At 45.7% G+C, this 21,147-nt stretch overlaps 1 protein-coding gene across 5 annotated transcripts in view; it reads right to left on the bottom strand.

Moving 5' to 3' along the window:
* LOC115124740 (receptor-type tyrosine-protein phosphatase F) overlaps window positions 1-21,147 on the bottom strand; it is a 460,456-nt gene that overhangs the window by 331,112 nt on the left and 108,197 nt on the right. For 3 of the 5 annotated variants that reach the window (XM_065013771.1, XM_065013769.1, XM_065013773.1), the window contains one exon: window positions 19,347-19,464. The gene's annotated coding sequence lies outside the window, so the exon portion shown is untranslated. Of the gene's footprint in view, window positions 1-5,075; window positions 5,125-5,285; window positions 5,654-19,346; window positions 19,465-21,147 lie in introns of those variants that run through there. The other 2 variants (XM_065013770.1, XM_065013772.1) reach the window with 2 other exon arrangements.

Genomic DNA, 21,147 nt, shown 5'->3' with positions numbered 1-21,147 from the left:
TGGTTAGAGTGTAGAGGCGGCAGGGTAGTCTAGTGGTTAGAGTGTAGAGGCGGCAGGGTAGTCTAGTGGTTAGAGTGTAGAGGCGGCAGGGTAGTCTAGTGGTTAGAGTGTTGGACTAGTAACCAAAAGGTTGCAAGTTCAAATCCCCGAGCTGACAAGGTACAAATCTGTCGTTCTGCCACAGAACAAGGCACTGTTCCTAGGCCGTCGTTGTAAATGAGAATTTGTTCTTGCCTAGTTAAATAAAGGGCTGGGCGATATGGCCTTAAAATCATCTCTCTATTTTTTCAAACTTATAGCTGATTTACGATATATATATATATAAAAAATAAAAATAAAGTTTTATATTTTCTCTAAATAAGCTTTGTTGTACAATTAAAAAGGTCAAACACACTGCATTTTAGACAGTCAGCAATAACCTAATGAATTCAGGGATTGTGACGTTCTACCTAGACTTTAGACTTAGACGAATGTACATTTTCCACAAACATCACACCTCACTAATAATTCAACATGTGTTTTTGGTAATAATCACCGATCTGGCTTTCAAGTCTCTCCATGGAAATACCCCTTTACGTTACGAATTTAACTAGAAACGTGCAATAACGCACATTCACTAATAATTACTTACTTATTGTAGGTATTCTAGAACATTGACTAATAATGACTAACTTATTGTAGGTATTCTAGAACATTCACTAATAATGACAAACTTATTGTAGGTATTCTAGAACATTCACTAATAATGACTAACTTATTGTAGGTATTCTAGAACATTCACTAATAATGACTAACTTATTGTAGGTATTCTAGAACATTCACTAATAATGACTAACTTATTGTAGGTATTCTAGAACATTCACTAATAATGACTAACTTATTGTAGGTATTCTAGAACATTCACTAATAATGACTAACTTATTGTAGGTATTCTAGAACATTCACTAATAATGACTAACTTATTGTAGGTATTCTAGAACATTCACTAATAATGACTAACTTATTGTAGATATTCTAGAACATGAACACAGGTCTCACTAACAATCTCTCAAGAACAAGCCCACGTCCAAGTGAGTAGCCAGCTCATCTTTATATTTAAACCTTAGCCAACTTGGATCTATATGCTAGCTAACAAAGTATAACAGTTGAATAGTTACGAACACACCCTTCTGTCTGTCTGCAACTGTTTGAACAGCATGCTAAGCCTGTCCACTTTGTTCAGATGTTCAAATCAAAATGGCCTATCTTATTTCTCAGAAAGAGAAACAATTCCTGTGATCTATACTTATTGCACATTTATAAAAACCCAGCCATTGACAGCTAGTATAACAGTCTTTGGCTAAAATGCTGCCAGCGGTATGTGGTACATTCATTGTTACTCTCGTTTTAGTAGTGTCTGCTCTGCGTACAAATCTGAGGAGTTGAGACATGAAAAGGATATCTCTAGAAAGGTTAACTACTCCTCTGTTACAGTCAAATAATGTCTCAGTGTGTTTTGGTGTCCATATAAGCCATTCTGTTGGATCAAACCTTAAATGCAACAAAAAAATAATCTCATTAATTTGAATACATGTTAATATTCCAAATTAGTTTCCAAATTAGTTTGTTATTCAATGTTATTCAATGTTTGGTTTTTATGAGAGTTTAATGTCAGCTTGTTCTCATGTTGTCTTAGGAGTCGTGTCTCCAACGCTCCTTCTGCTCTGTCTGCACCTTCCTATTTACACACACCCCAAGCCCCTCCCCCTGCCATTCACATCAACAAAAGATGACCGATCACTTCCTCCACTCTGACAAGCCCTAGGGCCCATAGTGCTCTGGTCAAAAGTAGTGCACTATGTCAGGAATAAGGTGGGATTTGGGACAGTCAAAAGTTATTTCCCCCGAGTCTACCAAGTTATTTCCTGAGTCTACCAAGTTATTTCCCCTGAGTCGGCCAAGTTATTTCCCCTGAGTCGGCCAAGTTATTTCCTGAGTCTACCAAGTTATTTCTCGGGAGCCGATTAAGTTATTTCCCCTGAGTCTACCAAGTTATTTCCCCTGAGTCTACCTGAGTCTACCAAGTTATTTCCCCTGAGTCTACCTGAGTCTACCAAGTTATTTCCCCTGAGTCTACCAAGTTATTTCCCCTGAGCCAACTAACGGTCAGACCATGGACTCTATAACCACCCCACAGTGGCATGGCTGAGACTGAGTCGTAAACATGAAATGCAGCAGAGGTGAGGAGAGCGATACCAAGACGTCAGGCTCAGAGGACAATAGAAGAAACCGGTCAGCAGGTAGCTGGTAGTGTTGGACCAAATCAAATCGGATTTGTCACATGTGCCGAATACAACAGTGAAATGCTTACAGTAAACCAGAAAGGTCGCTGGTTCGAATCCCAGAGCAGACTGATGTGCCCTGAACCCTGACTGTTCATGTAAGTCGCTCACACAACACATTGTCATTCTCACATCTCTGTGTTTCCGTTTCCCTGCCCAGGGGTTCCTACAGGCGAGGCCACAGGTTTGTGGTTTGGTAAATGATTAACTAAGAGAAGTGAGGCTCTTGGACTGCATTTACAGTGTCTCAGATTAGGAATCACATGTGGTGATATAAAAGGAAAAAACTCATCCTAGATTCTACTCCGTAACTTTTTGTGAATACAGACCCAGATTTGGTCAGGCCAGGAGGACAGAGGAGGCGTTCAGTTCTCTCCGACTGGGAGGGAGAACACCCCATGGGGAAATGTGGTCTTTTCATGCCAAACAAAGCAAGACAGACATGTTGTCTTTACACAGTGTGCCCTGAGAGCTTAAGACAGCTCTGGTGGAACAGGGCAAGCTGCTAAAAGGATATTTGGTATTTTTCTCCCTCTCTCTCCCGTTTTCACTCTCTCTCTTTCATTCCGTCCGTGACACACTGCCTAGTGTTGAGCAACAGGCTTATATTGAGCAACACCTGCTGCCATTACTCTGCTAAGCTAATGCTATAAACACGCTATTGAGAAATTGTTTTATAACATAGGCCTAAGTGTAAAAAAATATATAAATGTATCATATCAAATAGGCCTAATTGTTGGGGGGGGGGGGATTACTCAGGAAACCCCTCCCGAAGGCACTGTATCTCAGTGCTCGAGGCGTCACTACAGACCCTGGTTCGATTCCAGGCTGTATCACAACCGGCCGTGATTGGGAGCCCCATAGGTTGGCCCCAGCGTCTTCCGGGTTCGGCCAGCGGTAGGCCGTCATTGTAAATGAGAACTTGTTCTTAACCGACTTGCCTTAGTTAAATAAAAAGGTTCAAGTAAAACAAATAAAAGCTAAAAACACATTGCTAAAACAATGTAAAAAGAAAGAAATGCACCATCTCTGCGAAGCTATTTCATTACTCTGCTAAAGATCCTACAGAGAACAAGCTCAAAAAAAGCCCAACAGAATATAGACCAAAGACGTTTGAAAAAAAGAAGCCCAACAGAATATAGACCAAAGATATTTGAAAAAAAGAAGCCCAACAGAATATAGACCAAAGATGTTTGAAACAAAAAGCCCAACAGAATATAGACCAAAGATGTTTGAAAAAAAGAAGCCCAACAGAATATAGACCAAAGATGTTTGAAACAAAAAGCCCAACAGAATATAGACCAAAGATGTTTGAAAAAAAGAAGCCCAACAGAATATAGACCAAAGATGTTTGAAAAAAAGAAGCCCAACAGAATATAGACCAAAGATGTTTGAAAAAAAAGAAGCCCAACAGAATATAGACCAAAGATGTTTGAAAAAAAGAAGCCCAACAGAATATAGACCAAAAATGTTTGAAAAAAAGAAGCCCAACAGAATATAGACCAAAGATGTTTGAAAAAAAAGAAGCCCAACAGAATATAGACCAAAGATGTTTGAAACAAAAAGCCCAACAGAATATAGACCAAAGATGTTTGAAACAAAAAGCCCAACAGAATATAGACCAAAGATGTTTGAAAAAAAGAAGCCCAACAGAATATAGACCAAAGATGTTTTGAAAAAAAGAAGAAAGAAGAAGACTGATTTCCATTGAACACCTAAAACTAACACACACTGTTTAACCAGCCTGGCCTTTGGACAACACTAACCTTTCCCGGGTAATCATGTGGGTTAAGCCTACATTTTAAATGAAACGCAGCCTAAACCATGAACCGTTTTAAAGCTTTCAAAAGCCTCGAATTGGCACTGTTTTTCAAACTCCAGGAAACAGCCGTCTCTTCCCCTACTAGGGGATCTCCCTATGCCAACCTCAGCTGCTCAGAACCTCAGTAGCTCAGAACCACAGCTACTCAGAACCTCAGTAGCTCAGAACCACAGCTACTCAGTACCTCAGCAGCTCAGAACCACAGCTACTCAGAACCACAGCTACTCAGAACCTCAGTAGCTCAGAACCACAGCTACTCAGAACCTCAGTAGCTCAGCACCTCAGTAGCTCAGCACCTCAGTAGATCAGAACCTCAGCTACTCAGAACCTCAGTAGCTCAGAACCTCAGTATCTCAGGACCTCAGTAGATCAGAACCTCAGTATCTCAGCACCTCAGTAGCTCAGAACCTCAGTAGCTCAGAACCTCAGCTACTCAGAACCTCAGCAGCTCAGAACCTCAGCAGCTCAGAACCACAGTAGCTCTTTTTTTAACTGAAATTCTTGTTGCTAAAACCGTAGCCTGTATTTTGCCAGGGGAGATAAAGTCTACGTCCCAAAAGGCGCCCTATTCCCAACATAGTGCACTTCTTTTGACTAGTGCCCCATGCGCCGTAGAACACTGTGCCATTAGGGACGCAACGAAGGACAACTGGAAAAGCAGGTTATTGGGCCTGAAAGTAGCGCTGCTGTAGACTCCGCGGGTGCCTCACCTTAACAGCGGTAGCTAGGGGACACACCACGAACACGCTATTCAAAGTCCTGTTAAAAAAAATACAAAAAAACCAGGGGAGGGCTTGCAGCAGACAGGGTCATTTACCAGAGACACGACCAATAGAGCTGAGCCAAGAGAAGGCTAAACTATTGTTTTGGCTTAACAAGCAAGAGTGAACAAGGACAAAAGAAAAAGACCACAAAAGAAAGAGAGAAAATACCTCAGTAGTGAAGAAGAGGATCACATCACCCTCGTTCTTTTAGGAGACAAGTTAACAAGGATCTTTTTGCAGGGGGTTTTCTGTTTTGTTCCTATTGGTTTTTTCTCGAATTGACACCTGTGCCTATGGGGGGGGCTACTAATTTGCATGTCCAAAGTCTCAGTTACCATTACCATGTTTTACAACAGAAACATTTAAACTGTCACTTACCTAGATCTAGAAAATATATATATTTTGTATTCCCGTGAGAAACCTTCTTTTGGTAGTTAGTTCCAAGAATGTTCTACCACAATATCCAAATCCTTGCAGAAATCCTTAAAGAATATCCTCCAGAATCCAGGGAAGGTTAAGAGAATCTTTATAGAACTCAAGTCGCTCTTCTCCCTGCTTAGATAATCCACAACTAACTGTTCACACCGTTGAAGAAAATTCTCTCTCTCTCTCTCTCTCTCTCTCTCTCTCTCTCTCTCTCTCTCTCTCTCTCTCGCTCTCTCTCTCGCTCACTCACTCACTCACTCACTCACTCTCTCTCACTCTCTCAGTAGTTTGCAGAGAGACCCTTCAGCACCAAAGGTTGATCACACACTGAGTTGTGTTCACACACAGCCGGGGAGGAGCCAAGCTCCAACTTGTGATGTCATAGGGTGTCAGATTTCACTGGGAAGGGTGTGTGGGGGAGTGGGGGGGGTAGGATTGGCTTCCTGAACTCTGAACAACAAGAGAGACGGTTGGAGTTTACCTGTGCACAACAAAAAAGGTTTTGGGGTATGTGTGCTTTTACAGATATGGAGAGGATTTCCGTGCAGGTCTGTGAGTGTGAAATAAATACAAGATTTTCAAGGTCTGAGTGGGAGATTTTATAATGAAAACCGTAAAAGCTCAACAAAAACAACATATCCACACAGATAGATCCACTTCACATATCCACACAGATAAATCCACTTCACATATCCACACAGAAAGATCCTCCACACAGATATATCCACTTCAAATATCCACACAGATAGATCCACTTCACATATCCACACAGATAAATCCACACATATCCACACAGATAGATCCACTTCACATATCCACACAGATAAATCCACACATATCCACACAGATAGATCCACTTCACATATCCACACAGATAAATCCACACAGATAGATCCACTTCACATATCCACACAGATAAATCCACACATATCCACACAGATAGATCCACTTCACATATCCACACAGATAAATCCACACAGACAGATCCACTTCACATATCCACACAGATATATCCACACAGATCACACAGATATATCCACACAGATCCACACAGATAGATCCACTTCACATATCCACACAGACAGATCCACTTCACATATCCACACAGACAGATCCACTTCACATATCCACACAGATAGATCCACTTCACATATCCACACAGATAAATCAATTGACAGACAGACAGAGAAGTAAACAGGGGTCACAATACAACACAAGCTGTCTTGAACAGATTAGCAAACCAGTACTCTCAAGAGATTGGTTACAATGTGATTTAACCATCACAACGTGTTCCTAGCGACGCTAACTGCTCCAAATGTCATTTAGAGGCATGTCACTCTTAGCCTGCCAACAAAGTCATCAGCGATTGGATCGTCTCTAACCAATCAAGAGTATCAAAGCCAATGACAGTTTTTTCAAAAACTGCCCACTTTACCCACGTGTGCTCAACCCATCGGTTTGTGGACCAATCAGACAGCCTCGAATGTGTTGGCATTGGGTGAAGGGTCTCGGGGGGAGGTTCTCCGATCCAGACTCAAACTATCGTGCGTGGGCGTGGCGTAGCGTTTTGCCGGAGTGAGGAGTCTGGGTAGCCAGGTAATGGCTTCTCTCTGACTGAAACCAGAGAGGAATCCAAAATGCAGCAAGACAGTAAAAAATAAACAAGATGCTAATTCTAATTCTTCAAGCAGCAGAGCAACTATTAGCAGAATGTTAGATACAAAAAACATTTTTTTAAACTGTTCTATTCTACCTCTCTCCCTCCGCTCAGATTTCCGCTAGCCAAGGAAGCTAATCATTCAGAGCAGATGTTCCGGAATGTTTTGTGGGATTTATGACCCCGCCCCCACACACCACACACACACACACACCATTCTCTAGGATTTATAACAGGCCTGAGAGGGAGCCTCAGGTGCTGCTTTCGCTTCTCTCTCAGTGATTCCTCACAAAACCCAAACAACAACAACAAAAAACATGATTTTGGGGGATTTTCCAGAAAATGTCATCCATAAAATAGTCCTTTGGAGGAAGAATGGTTGACATAAATTTGACATTTGTATAAAAAAAAATAAAAAAGCATAATTGAGAAATAATAAATAAAAGTTGGGATATTTATGACGTGGGTGGGATTTCTCGCGGTCTGACAAAACACCGCTCTAACTCTGTCACCTTTGACATCAGAACAGGAAGTGCGTCAAACACCACTCTAACTCTGTCACCTTTGACATCAGAACAGGAAGTGCGTCAAACACCACTCTAACTCTGTCACCTTTGACATCAGAACAGGAAGTGCGTCAAACACCACTCTAACTCTGCCACCTTTGACATCAGAACAGGAAGTGCGTCAAACACCACTCTAACTATGTCACCTTTGACATCAGAACAGGAAGTGCGTCAAAACACCACTCTAACTCCGTCACCTTTGACATCAGAACAGGAAGTGTGTCAAAACCCCACCCTAACTCTGCCACCTTTGACATCAGAACAGGAAGTGTGTCAAAACACCACTCTAACTCTGTCACCTTTGACATCAGAACAGGAAGTGTGTCAAAACACCACTCTAACTCTGTCACCTTTGACATCAGAACAGGAAGTGCGTCATCGATGGATACAGGGGATTGAGACGCATCCAATGCCAAAAACCAAACAGATATCTCTAGCTTAAAACGGACAGATTTTTTTTAATGGGGATGTTTTTATTATGCCAATTGAATTTCTGCGACTCTGGGGGGGGGAGTGTTCAAACTTGTTTTGTTTAACCTTTATCTTTAACACACCATTGTGTTTTATCTGTAGATGCTACAAAGCAAACAGTGATGTCATGTGAAGCTTTACGGCTCTGAAATATGAGTACTATTTTGATTTTTTTGTATTAATTGATTCATATTGAACAATATGAACATGAATATTGGAAATATATATATATATATTTTTTTTTAAATGTAAATGTTCAAATGTTTCTATCAGTGGAGGCTGGTGGGAGGAGCTATAGGAGAACGGGCTCATTGTAATGGCTGGAATGGAATTAACGGAACGGAGTCATGGTTCCTCTGGACCTTTGGAGAGGAACTTTGTTCACTCAGCTCTAAAGAAGACATGTGTGTGTGTGTGTGTGTGTGTGCCCCCCTTCATATTCACAATGTAAAACCTTGCAATGAGAAGCACAAATAGCGAGACGGATCTGTACCATGAGTAAACTCCATGACCTGTGTCTTCAGGGTGATGTGGAGAGCCTGTCGTCTATTTAAACAACGACAACAACATAGAACGCTCACACCAGATATATCAGGCTCTACAGGCCAGAGTTTTCTACAATAGACCAGGAATCTCCCTCACCCTGTCGTCAGTCAAGAGGAGAGACCGGCTGCTAACCAGACCTGGGACAGTATCCACAAAATAATTCCAGAGTCAAATTGCTGATCTAGGATCAGGTCGTCCCTGTCCAAAATAATCAGATTCATTATCATCTAAATGGCAAAACTGATCTTTGATCAGCACTCCTACTATGTTAATGTGGACCCTGTGTAAACTTCCTGGCAGGTTGTTTCCCTTTAGAAAAATACAGTTTTTTACATTTATTTTTGTTTAACTAGTCAAGTCAGTTAAGAACAAATTCTTATTTACAATGACGGCCTACCGGGGAACAGCGGGTTAACTGCCTTGTTCAGGGGGCAGAGTTTTATCTTGTCAGTTCAGGGATTCGAGCTAGCAACCTTTCGGTTACTGACCCAACGCTCCAACCACTAGGCTATCTGCCGCCCCGCCCCGTCCTATCGAAAGGTCAGTGTTGTCTAGGAAGGTCTGACCATCCTTTTCCCAAATAAGACTAAGCTCATTCCAGGTTTATGATGTTATACATTATATATGTTGTCGTGACAATAATATTACATTTGGAAAATATAAAAGGCCAACTGTAGTCTGGACTGCAAAATACACACATCCATGGTAAAATATAATAAATAACTAATTTAATTAGGAAATCAGCTATTTTGTTTTTTCACGCTCAGGTTGACTTTGACTGTGGAATTACCCACTAGGGAGTCAGTGAGACTGAAGACCTTGCCTGTCTCAGATAAGAAATGTTCATCTGTCAAGATCGGCGCAGTCTCAAGGTCATATATGTTGCGTTGACACGGCCTGATTAAGTACCGTCACTTACATGTAAATCTAGAGTGTGGAGCAGAGTCCGTTGTCAGATTTCCTCTGTGAATCTGGTACTCTGTGAATATGGTACTCTGTGAATATGGTACTCTGTGAATATGGTACTCTGTGAATATGGTACTCTGTGAATCTGGTACTCTGTGATTATGGTACTCTGTGAATCTGGTACTCTGTGAATCTGGTACACTGTGAATCTGGTACTCTTTGAATCTGGTACTCTGTGAATCTGGTACTCTGTGAATCTGGTACTCTGTGAATCTGGTACACTGTGAATCTGGTACACTGTGAATCTGGTACACTGTGAATCTGGTACACTGTGAATCTGGTACTCTGTGAATCTGGTACTCTGTGAATCTGGTACACTGTGAATCTGGTACTCTGTGAATCTGTGAATATGGTACTCTGTGAATCTGGTACACTGTGAATCTGGTACTCTGTGAATCTGGTACTCTGTGAATCTGGTACTCTGTGAATCTGGTATTATGACGCTCATGCTAGAAAAAGTGTCCCACTCAATCTACTGCACCTTCCCCCCCAAGGGACTTGGGAAACACCCCCAGTGAATTCTGGGAATTTATTACATATAACACACACACACAGAGAGCCCATCCCCCAATCCTTTCAATACATTTCAAAGGTTGACAACTTATCCTCCTCCCTTCAGTGAATTCAGAGGCTGACAACCCCCAACCCCGCACCCCAAACACACACAAACAAACAGAGAGAGAGAGAGAGCCCGTTAGTAGAGCTAGCTAGCAGTCTCAGTGATTTCACATGGCTTCTCTATGTGCCAAGCAGCACACACACACACACACACACACACACACACACACACACGATTTGTTGTGCAACTCCAGAATCTCTTCTCAGGGTAGATAAGAACATCTGGAAACTACATATACTGAGGCCGCATTTCTAGTAGCTGAGGATTTTAACAAAGTAAATTTGAGGAAAACATTCCCGAAGATCAACCAACACATTGACTGTAGCACTCTCTCTGGTAAAACATTGACTGTATAGCACTCTCTCTGGTAAAACATTGACTGTATAGCACTCTCTCTGGTAAAACATTGACTGTATAGCACTCTCTCTGGTAAAACATTGACTGTATAGCACTCTCTCTGGTAAAACATTGACTGTATAGCACTCTCTCTGGTAAAACATTGACTGTATAGCACTCTGGTAAAACATTGACTGTATAGCACTCTCTCTGGTAAAACATTGACTGTATAGCACTCTCTCTGGTAAAACATTGACTGTATAGCACTCTCTCACATTGACTGTATAGCACTCTCTCTGGTAAAACATTGACTGTATAGCACTCTGGTAAAACATTGACTGTATAGCACTCTCTCTGGTAAAACATTGACTGTATAGCACTCTCTCTGGTAAAACATTGACTGTATAGCACTCTCTCTGGTAAAACATTGACTGTATAGCACTCTCTCTGGTAAAACATTGACTGTATAGCACTCTCTCTGGTAACACATTGACTGTAGCACTCTCTCTGGTAAAACATTGACTGTAGCACTCTCTCTGGTAAAACATTGACTGTATAGCACTCTCTCTGGTAAAACATTGACTGTATAGCACTCTCTCTGGTAACACATTGACTGTATAGCACTCTCTCTGGTAAAACATTGACTGTATAGCACTCTCTCTGGTAACACATTGACTGTAGCACTCTCTCTGGTAACACATTGGACCGCTGCTCCTCAGCTTTTAGAAATGCCTTTCAAGCCCCTCCCCCGCCCTCCCTTCGGCAAATCAGATCACGACTCCATGTCGCTCCTGCCTTCCTATAGGCGGGAACTCAAACAGGGAGTACCCATTCCAAGGTCTATTCAACGCTGGTCTGACCAATCGGAATCCATGGTTCAAGATTGTTTTGATCAGGCGGACTGGGATATGTTCCGGGTAGCCTCTGAGAATAACATCGACGGGTACACGGATACACGGTGACTGAGTTCATCAGGAAGTGTGGATAGAAACCGTGGATAGATGGCAGCATACGCGCAAAACTGAAAGCTCGAACACCGGCATTTAACCATGGCAAGGCGACTGGGAATACGCCCGAATACAAACAGTGTTCTCTCTGTAAGGCAATCAGACAGAGACAAGATGGAGTCGCTATTCAACGGCTCAGACACAAGACGTATGTGACAGGGACTCCAGACAATCAGACAGGAGACGTATGTGACAGGGACTCCAGACAATCAGACAGGAGACGTATGTGACAGGGACTCCAGACAATCAGACAGGAGACGTATGTGACAGGGACTCCAGACGATCAGACAGGAGACGTATGTGACAGGGACTCCAGACAATCAGACAGGAGACGTATGTGACAGGGACTCCAGACAATCAGACACGAGACGTATGTGACAGGGACTCCAGACGATCACGGATTACAAAGGGAAAACCAGACACGTCGAGGACACCGACGTCTTGCTTCCCGGACAAGCTGAACATCTTCTTTGCTCGCTTTCAGGATAATACAGTGCCACCTTGGATCAGCTACCGAGGACTGTGGGCTCTCCTTCTCCGTGGCCGACTCTCCTTCTCCGTGGCCGACTCTCCTTCTCCGTGGCTGACTCTCCTTCTCCGTGGCTGACTCTCCTTCTCCGTGGCTGACTCTCCTTCTCCGTGGCTGACTCTCCTTCTCCGTGGCTGACTCTCCTTCTCCGTGGCTGACTCTCCTTCTCCGTGGCCGACTCTCCTTCTCCGTGGCTGACTCTCCTTCTCCGTGGCTGACTCTCCTTCTCCGTGGCTGACTCTCCTTCTCCGTGGCTGACTCTCCTTCTCCGTGAGTATGACGTTTAAGCGTGTTAACCCCAAAGCTGCTGGCCCAGACGGCCGCGTCCTCAGCGCACACCAGCTGGCTCGAGTGTTGATAAAGGACATATTCAATCTCTCCCAGTCTGCTGTCCCCACTTGCTTCAAGATGTCCACCATTTATCCTGTACCCAAGAAAGCGAAGGTAACTGAACTAAATTACTATCAAATAAAAATCTAAGTTTATTTGTCACGTGCGCCAAATACAACAGGTGTAAACATTACAGTGTGTGTGTGTGTGTGTGTGTGTGTGTGTGTGTGTGTGTGTGTGTGTGTGTGGGGGTAAGTAAAGAAATAAAACAACAGTAGAAAGACATTTGAAAAAACAGTAGCAAGGCTCCATACAGACGCCCGCGTAGCTTCTGTCATCATGAAGGGCTTTGAGAGACTAGTCAAGGATTATATCACCTCCACCTTGTCTGTCACCCTGGACCCACTTCAAAATGCTTACCGCCCCAATAGATCCACAGACGCAATCCCCTTATCACTGCACACTGCCCTATCTCATCTGTACAGATGTAATACCTATGTAAGAATGTTTTTCATTGACTACAGCTCAGCATTCAACATCATAGTACCCTCCAAGCTCGTCAGTAAGCTCAGGGCCCTGGGTCTCGACCCCGCCCTGTGCAACTGGGTCCTGGACTTCCTGATGCCCCCCCAGGTGGCGAAGTGGAGGTCTAAGGCACTGCATTGCGTCACTACAGACCCTGGTTCATTCCTGGGCTGTGTCATCACCGCCCGTGAGCGGGAGCACTTATAGTGCGATGCACAATTTGGCCCAGCGTTGTTTGGCTGGAGGGGGGTAGGCTGTCATTGTAAATAAGACCTCCACTTCGCTGATCCTCAACACAGGGGCCCCACAAGGGTGCGTGCTCAGCCCCCTCCTGTACTCCCTGTTCACCCATGACTGCGTGGCCACGCATGACTTCAACTCAATCATCAAGTTTGCAGACGACACAACAGTAGTGGTTACCAACGATGATTACCAACAATGACAAGACCTCTCACCCAACGTCAACAAAACAAAGGAGCTGATCATGGACTTCAGGAAACAGCAGAGGGAGCACCCCCCGACCCCCTATCTACATTGATGGGACAGCAGCGGAGAAGGTGGAAAGCTTCAAGTTCCTCAGAGTACATATCACTGACGATCTGAAATGGTCCACCCACACAGACACAATGAGAACTTGTTCTCAACTAGCCTACCTGGTTAAATAAAGGTGAAATTAAAAATAAATTAAAAATCATGGAACACTAGTCACTTTAATCATGGAACACTAGTCACTTTAATCATGGAACACTAGTCACTTTAATCATGGAACACTGGCCACTTTAATCATGGAACACTAGTCACTTTAATTATGGAACACTAGTAACTTTAGTCGTGGAACACTAGTCACTTTAGTCGTGGAACACTAGTCACTTTAATCGTGGAACACTAGTCACTTTAATCATGGAACACTAGTCACTTTAATTATTGAACACTAGTCACTTTAATCATGGAACACTAGTCACTTTAATCATGGAACACTAGTCACTTTAATTATTGAACACTAGTCACTTTAGTCGTGGAACACTAGTCACTTTAATCGTGGAACACTAGTCACTTTAATCATGGAACACTAGTCACTTTAATCATGGAACACTAGTCACTTTAATCATGGAACACTAGTCACTTTAATTATTGAACACTAGTCACTTTAATCATGGAACACTAGTCCCTTTAATCATGGAACACTAGTCCCTTTAATCATGGAACACTAGTCACCTTAATCATGTTTACATACTGCTTTACTCACCTCATATGTACCTTACCAGTCAACAGTGTGGACACACCTACTCATTCAAATATTTGTCTTTATTTTTTTTTACAATTTTCTACATTGTAGAATAATAGTGAAGACATAAAAACTATGAAATAACACATATGGAATCATGTAGTAAAAAAAAAAAGGGTCAAACAAATTAAAATATATTTTATATTTGAGATTCTTCAAAGTAGCCACCTTGATGACAGCTTTGCACACTCTTGGGAAAATAGTTTGATTTGTTTAACACTTTTTTGGTTCCTACATTATTCCATATGTGTTACGTCATAGTTTTGATATATATTTTTTTACCTTTAGGCAAGTCAGTTAAGAACAAATACTTATTTTCAATGACGGCCTAGGAACAGTGGGGTTAACTGCCTGTTCAGGGCAGAACGACAGATTTGTACCTTGTCAGCTCGGGGGTTTGAACTGTATTTTAGTCAATGCCACTCTGACATTGATCAATCTAATATTTATATATTTCTTAATACCATTTTTTTATTTATATTTATGTGTATTGTTGTGTATTGTTAGATACTATTGCACTGTTGGAAGCTAGGGGACACAAGCATTTAGTTAGATACTACTGCCCTGTTGGAGCTAGGGGACACAAGCATTTCACTACACCCACAATAACATCTGATAAATATGTGGATGTGACCAATAACATTTGATTTGGTTAGACTTTTTGTCAATACAGTAGGAGACACAGTAGTCAAGACAGCAGGAGACACAGTAGTCAACAAAGCAGGAGACACAGCAGGAGACACAGTAGTCAACAAAGCAGGAGACACAGCAGGAGACACAGTAGTCAACAAAGCAGGAGACACAGTAGGAGACACAGTAGGAGACACAGCAGGAGACACAGCAGGAGACACAGCAGGAGACACAGTAGTCAAGACAGCAGGATACACAGCAGGAGACACAGTAGTCAACAAAGCAGGAGACACAGTAGGAGACACAGTAGGAGACACAGTAGTCAACAAAGCAGGAGACACAGTAGGAGACACAGTAGGAGACACAGCAGGAGACACAGTAGTCAACAAAGCAGGAGACACAGTAGGAGACACAGCAGGAGACACAGCAGGAGACACAGCAGGAGACACAGTAGTCAACAAAGCAGGAGACACAGTAGGAGACACAGTAGTCAACACAGTAGGAGACACAGTAGTCAAGACAGCAGGAGACACAGTAACCAACACAGTAGGAGACACAGTAGTCAAGACAGCAGGAGACACAGTAGTCAACAAAGCAGGAGACACAGCAGGAGACACAGTAGTCAACAAAGCAGGAGACACAGCAGGAGACACAGTAGTCAACAAAGCAGGAGACACAGTAGGAGACACAGTAGGAGACACAGCAGGAGACACAGCAGGAGACACAGTAGTCAAGACAGCAGGAGACACAGCAGGAGACACAGTAGTCAACAAAGCAGGAGACACAGTAGGAGACACAGTAGTCAACAAAGCAGGAGACACAGTAGGAGACACAGTAGGAGACACAGTAGGAGACACAGCAGGAGACACAGTAGTCAACAAAGCAGGAGACACAGTAGGAGACACAGCAGGAGACACAGCAGGAGACACAGCAGGAGACACAGCAGGAGACACAGTAGTCAACAAAGCAGGAGACACAGCAGGAGACACAGTAGGAGACACAGCAGGAGACACAGTAGTCAAGACAGCAGGAGACACAGCAGGAGACACAGTAGTCAACAAAGCAGGAGACACAGTAGGAGACACAGTAGGAGACACAGTAGTCATCAAAGCAGGAGACACAGTAGGAGACACAGTAGGAGACACAGCAGGAGACACAGTAGTCAACAAAGCAGGAGACACAGCAGGAGACACAGCAGGAGACACAGCAGGAGACACAGTAGGAGACACAGTAGGAGACACAGCAGGAGAAACAGTAGTCAACACAGCAGGAGACACAGTAGGAGACACAGTAGTCAACAAAGCAGGAGACACAGTAGGAGACACAGCAGGAGACACAGTAGTCAACACAGCAGGAGACACAGAAGAAGACACAGTAGTCAACACAGCAGGAGACACAGTAGTCAAGACAGCAGGAGACACAGTAGGAGACACAGTAGGAGACACAGCAGGAGACACAGCAGGAGACACAGCAGGAGACACAGTAGTCAACACAGTAGGAGACACAGTAGTCAAGACAGCAGGAGACACAGTAGTCAAGACAGCAGGAGACACAGTAGTCAAGACAGCAGGAGACACAGTAGTCAAGACAGCAGGAGACACAATAGTCAACACAGTAGAGACACAGTAGTCAAGACAGTATGAGACACAGTAAGGACACAGCATATTTGGATGGCTCATTACATGGGTGACCATGCCAGCTGGTTGAAAGGAAGAGAGGGATGTAGGGAAGGAGGGATGACAGAGAGGGAAGAGAGGGATGACGGAGAGGGAAGAGAGGGATGTAGGGAAGGAGGGATGACGGAGAGGGAAGAGAGGGATGTAGGGAAGGAGGGATGACGGAGAGGGAAGAGAGGGATGACGGAGAGGAGAAGAGAGGGATGTAGGGAAGGAGGGATGACGGAGAGGGAAGAGAGGGATGTAGGGAAGGAGGGATGACGGAGAGGGAAGAGAAGAGATGTAGGGAAGGAGGGATGACAGAGAGGGAAGAGAAGAGATGTAGGGAAGGAGGGATGACGGAGAGGGAAGAGAGGGATGTAGGGAAGGAGGGATGACAGAGAGGGATGTAGGGAAGGAGGGATGACGGAGAGGGAAGAGAGGGATGTAGGGAAGAAGGGATGACGGAGAGGGAAGAGAGGGATGTAGGGAAGGAGGGATGACGGAGAGGGAGAGGGAAGGAGGGATGACGGAGAAGGAAGAGAGGGAAGGGAAGAAGGGATGACGGAGAGGGAAAGGGAAGGAGGGATGACTTGAGAGGGAAGAGAGGGGAGGGATGACGGATGAGGGAAGAGAAGAGATGTAGGGAAGGAGGGATGACAGAGAGGGATGTAGGGAAGGAGGGATGACGGAGAGGGAAGAGAGGGATGTAGGGAAGAAGGGATGACGGAGAGGGAAGTAGGGAAGGAGGGATGACGGAGAGGGAAGAGAGGGATGTAGGGAAGGAGGGATGACGGAGAGGGAAGAGAGGGATGTAGGGAAGGAGGGATGACGGAGAGGGAAGAGAGGGATGTAGGGAAGGAGGGATGACAGAGAGGGATGTAGGGAAGGAGGGATGACGGAGAGGAAGAGAGGGAGGGAAGAGGGATGACGGAGAGGGAAGTAGGGAAGGAGGGATGACGGAGAGGGAAGATGACAGAGGGAGTAGGGAAGGAGGGATGACAGAGAGGGAAGAGAAGAGATGTAGGGAAGGAGGGATGACGGAGAGGGAAGAGAGAAGGATGTAGGGAAGGAGGGATGACGGAGAGGGAAGAAGGATGTAGGGAAGAGAGGGATGACGGTGAGGAGAAGAGAGGGATGTAGGGGAAGGAGGGATGACGGAGAGGGAAGAGAGGGATGTAGGGAAGGAGGGATGACGGAGAGGGAAGAGAGGGATGTAGGGAAGGAGGATGACGGAGAGGGAACGGAAGAGGATGAAGAGAGGGATGTAGGGAAGGAGGGATGACGGAGAGGAAAGAGAGGGATGTAGGGAAGGAGGGATGACAGAGAGGGAAGTAGAGGAGGGATGAGAGAGGGGAAGAGAGGGATGTAGGGAAGGAGGGATGACTGGAGAGGAAGAGAAGGATGAGGGAAGAGGGATGTAGGGAAGGAGGGATGACGGAGAGGAAGAGAGGGATGTAGGGAAGGAGGGATGACGGAGAGGGAAGGAGGGATGTAGAGGGAAGAGGAGGGATGACGGAAGGAGGATGAAGAGGGAAGGGATGTAGGGAAGGAGGGATGACGGAGAGGGAAAGAGAGGGATGAGAGGGAAGGAGGGATGTAGGGAAGGAGGGATGACAGGGAAGAAGGGTAGGGAAGGAGGGATGACGGTGAGAGAAGAGAGGGATGTAGGGAAGGAGGGATGACGGTGAGGAAAGAGAGAGGAAGGGAAGAGGGATGCAGGGAAGGAGGGATGAGGGAAGGAGGGATGACGGAGAGGGAAGAGAGGGATGTAGGGAAGGAGGGATGACGGTGAGGAAAGAGAGGGATGTAGGGAAGGAGGGATGACGGAGAGGAGAAGAGAGGGATGTAGGGAAGGAGGGATGACGGAGAGGAGAAGAGGGATGTAGGGAAGGAGGGATGACGGAGAGGAAAGAGAGGGATGTAGGGAAGGAGGGATGACGGAGAGGGAAGGAGGGATGTAGGGAAGGAGGGATGACGGAGAGGGAAGAGAGGGATGTAGGGAAGGAGGGATGACGGAGAGGGAAGAGAGGGATGTAGGGAAGGAGGGATGTAGGGAAGGAGGGATGAGGGTGAGGAGAAGAGAGGGATGTAGGGAAGGAGGGATGACGGTGAGGAGAAGAGAGGGATGCAGGGAAGGAGGGATGACGGTGAGTAGAAGAGGGATGTAGGGAAAGAGGGATGACAGAGAGGGATGTAGGGAAGGAGGGATGACGGATGTAGGGAAGGAGGGATGACAGAGAGGGATGTAGGGAAGGAGGGATGACGGTGAGGAGAAGAGAGGGATGTAGGGAAGGAGGGATGACGGTGAGGAAAGAGAGGGATGTAGGGAAGGAGGGATGAGGAGAGGGAAGGAGGGATGAGGGATGAGGAGGGAAGAGAGGGATGTAGGGAAGGAGGGATGACGGAGAGGAAAGAGAGGGATGTAGGGAAGGAGGGATGACGGAGAGGAGAAGAGAGGGATGTAGGGAAGGAGGGATGACAGAGAGGGATGTAGGGAAGGAGGGATGATGGAGAGGGATGTAGGGAAGGAGGGATGACGGAGAGGAGAAGAGAGGGATGTAGGGAAGGAGGGATGTAGGGAAGGAGGGATGACGGTGAGTAGAAGAGAGGGATGTAGGGAAGGAGGGATGACGGTGAGAAGAGAGGGATGCAGGGAAGGAGGGATGACAGAGAGGGATGTAGGGAAGGAGGGATGACGGTGAGGAGAAGAGAGGGATGTAGGGAAGGAGGGATGACGGAGAGGAGAAGAGAGGGATGTAGGGAAGGAGGGATGACAGAGAGGAGAAGAGGGATGCAGGGAAGGAGGGAGGACAGTGGAAGGAAGTGATTGGTTCAGAACAGGTCTTATGGGAACATCATCTGAGTGGATAAAAGGTGTGAACAGTTACCTGAAAACAGAGGGTGATTCAACGCCATCGGAAACAACAGGTCCCTGAAAACATGGCAGTCCAAAAGAGGGGGGCTTGGCCTCTGTAGCTGTATGGTGTTGAGGTGGAGTCTGGAGACCTGAAAACCACAATGGCAGCTGAATGAGGAGTTGTGTTGAAGACCTGCTACCCCAGTGTTTACACCTCAGTTAACAACAGAGTGGAGCTGACACCCTTTATTATCAGTAACACAGCTGGCTGGCACTTGTTCTGTCTCAAATAAACACACACACACACACACAAAGTGACTGAGGTGACTACTGAGAGAGAGGGGGGTAGCAGGACAGAAGGTGAGAGAGAGAGGTAGAAGGACAAGGTGAGAGAGAGAGGTAGCAGGACAGAAGGTGTGAGAGAGAGGTAGCAGGACAGAAGGTGAGAGAGAGAGAGAGGTAGCAGGACAGAAAGTGTGAGAGAGAGAGAGGTAGCAGGACAGAAGATGAGAGAGAGAGAGAGAGGTAGCAGGACAGAAGGTGAGAGAGAGAGAGAGGTAGCAGGACAGAAGATGAGAGAGAGAGAGAGGTAGCAGGACAGAAGGTGAGAGAGAGAGAGAGAGAGAGGTAGCAGGACAGAAGGTGAGAGAGAGAGAGGTAGCAGGACAGATGGTGAGAGAGAGAGGTAGCAGGACAGAAGGTGAGAGAGAGGGAGGTAGCAGGACAGAAGGTGAGAGAGAGAGAGAGAGAGAGAGAGAGAGAGGTAGCAGGACAGAAGGTGAGAGAGAGAGAGAGGTAGCAGGACAGAAGGTGAGAGAGAAAGAGAGGTAGCAGGACAGAAGGTGAGAGAGAGAGAGAGGTAGCAGGACATAAGGTGAGAGAGAGGTAGCAGGACAGAAGGTGTGAGAGAGGGAGGTAGCAGGACAGAAGGTGAGAGAGAGAGGTAGCAGGACAGAAGGTGAGAGAGAGGTAGCAGGACAGAAGGTGAGAGAGAGAGGTAGCAGGACAGAAGGTGAGAGAGAGAGGTAGCAGGACAGAAGGTGAGAGAGAGAGATAGCAGGACAGAAGGTGAGAGAGAGAGGTAGCAGGACAGAAGGTGAGAGAGAGAGGTAGCAGGACAGAAGGTGAGAGAGAGAGGTAGCAGGACAGAAGGTGAGAGAGAGAGGTAGCAGGACAGAAGGTGAGAGAGAGAGAGAGAGAGAGGTAGCAGGGTGTGCTGAGGAGAGGCAGGGTGCTGAGGAGAGGCAGGGTGCTGAGGAGAGGCAGTGTGCTGAGGAGAGGCAGGGTGCTGAGGAGAGGCAGGGTGCTGAGGAGAGGCAGGGTGCTGAGGAGAGGCAGGGTGCTGAGGAGAGGCAGGGTGCTCTCTCTCTCTCCAAGGGGAACACTGCGCATGTCTGTGAGTTTGTGTGTCTCTCCGAACAGCGAAGCATGTCAGCGAATGCAGGAGACAAATCATTTTTATCTGGTACCCCGGCGGGTATTGACGAATCGGGGATGCATTTAAATAGGCCAATTAAAAAGGAGGAAATGAAACAACGTGGATGGAGGCACTTCAGAGCGCACGCCATGCGGAACACCGTACCCCCATCGTACCCCTACCGTACCCCCACCGTACCCCTACCGTACCCCCACCGTACCCCCATCGTACCCCCACCGTACCCCCACTCTCCCCTCTGGTCCCTACACTTTACCCTGCCTGTCTCTCCACAGCATGAGACCCACCACAGAGAGGGGGAGAGGGGGAGAGGAGGGAGGGAATGTTGGTTATTTTGGTTAATTATGTTTGGGGTGAAATATGCCATAAGGGAGACCTTAGTACAAGAGAGTGAAGA

This window comes from Oncorhynchus nerka, linkage group LG9b (genome assembly GCF_034236695.1).
Source record: "Oncorhynchus nerka isolate Pitt River linkage group LG9b, Oner_Uvic_2.0, whole genome shotgun sequence".
NCBI classification, from domain to species: Eukaryota; Metazoa; Chordata; class Actinopteri; order Salmoniformes; family Salmonidae; genus Oncorhynchus; species Oncorhynchus nerka.
The sequence above is the reverse complement of the archived record's forward strand: the minus strand, read 5'-3'. Positions and strand labels throughout refer to the sequence as shown.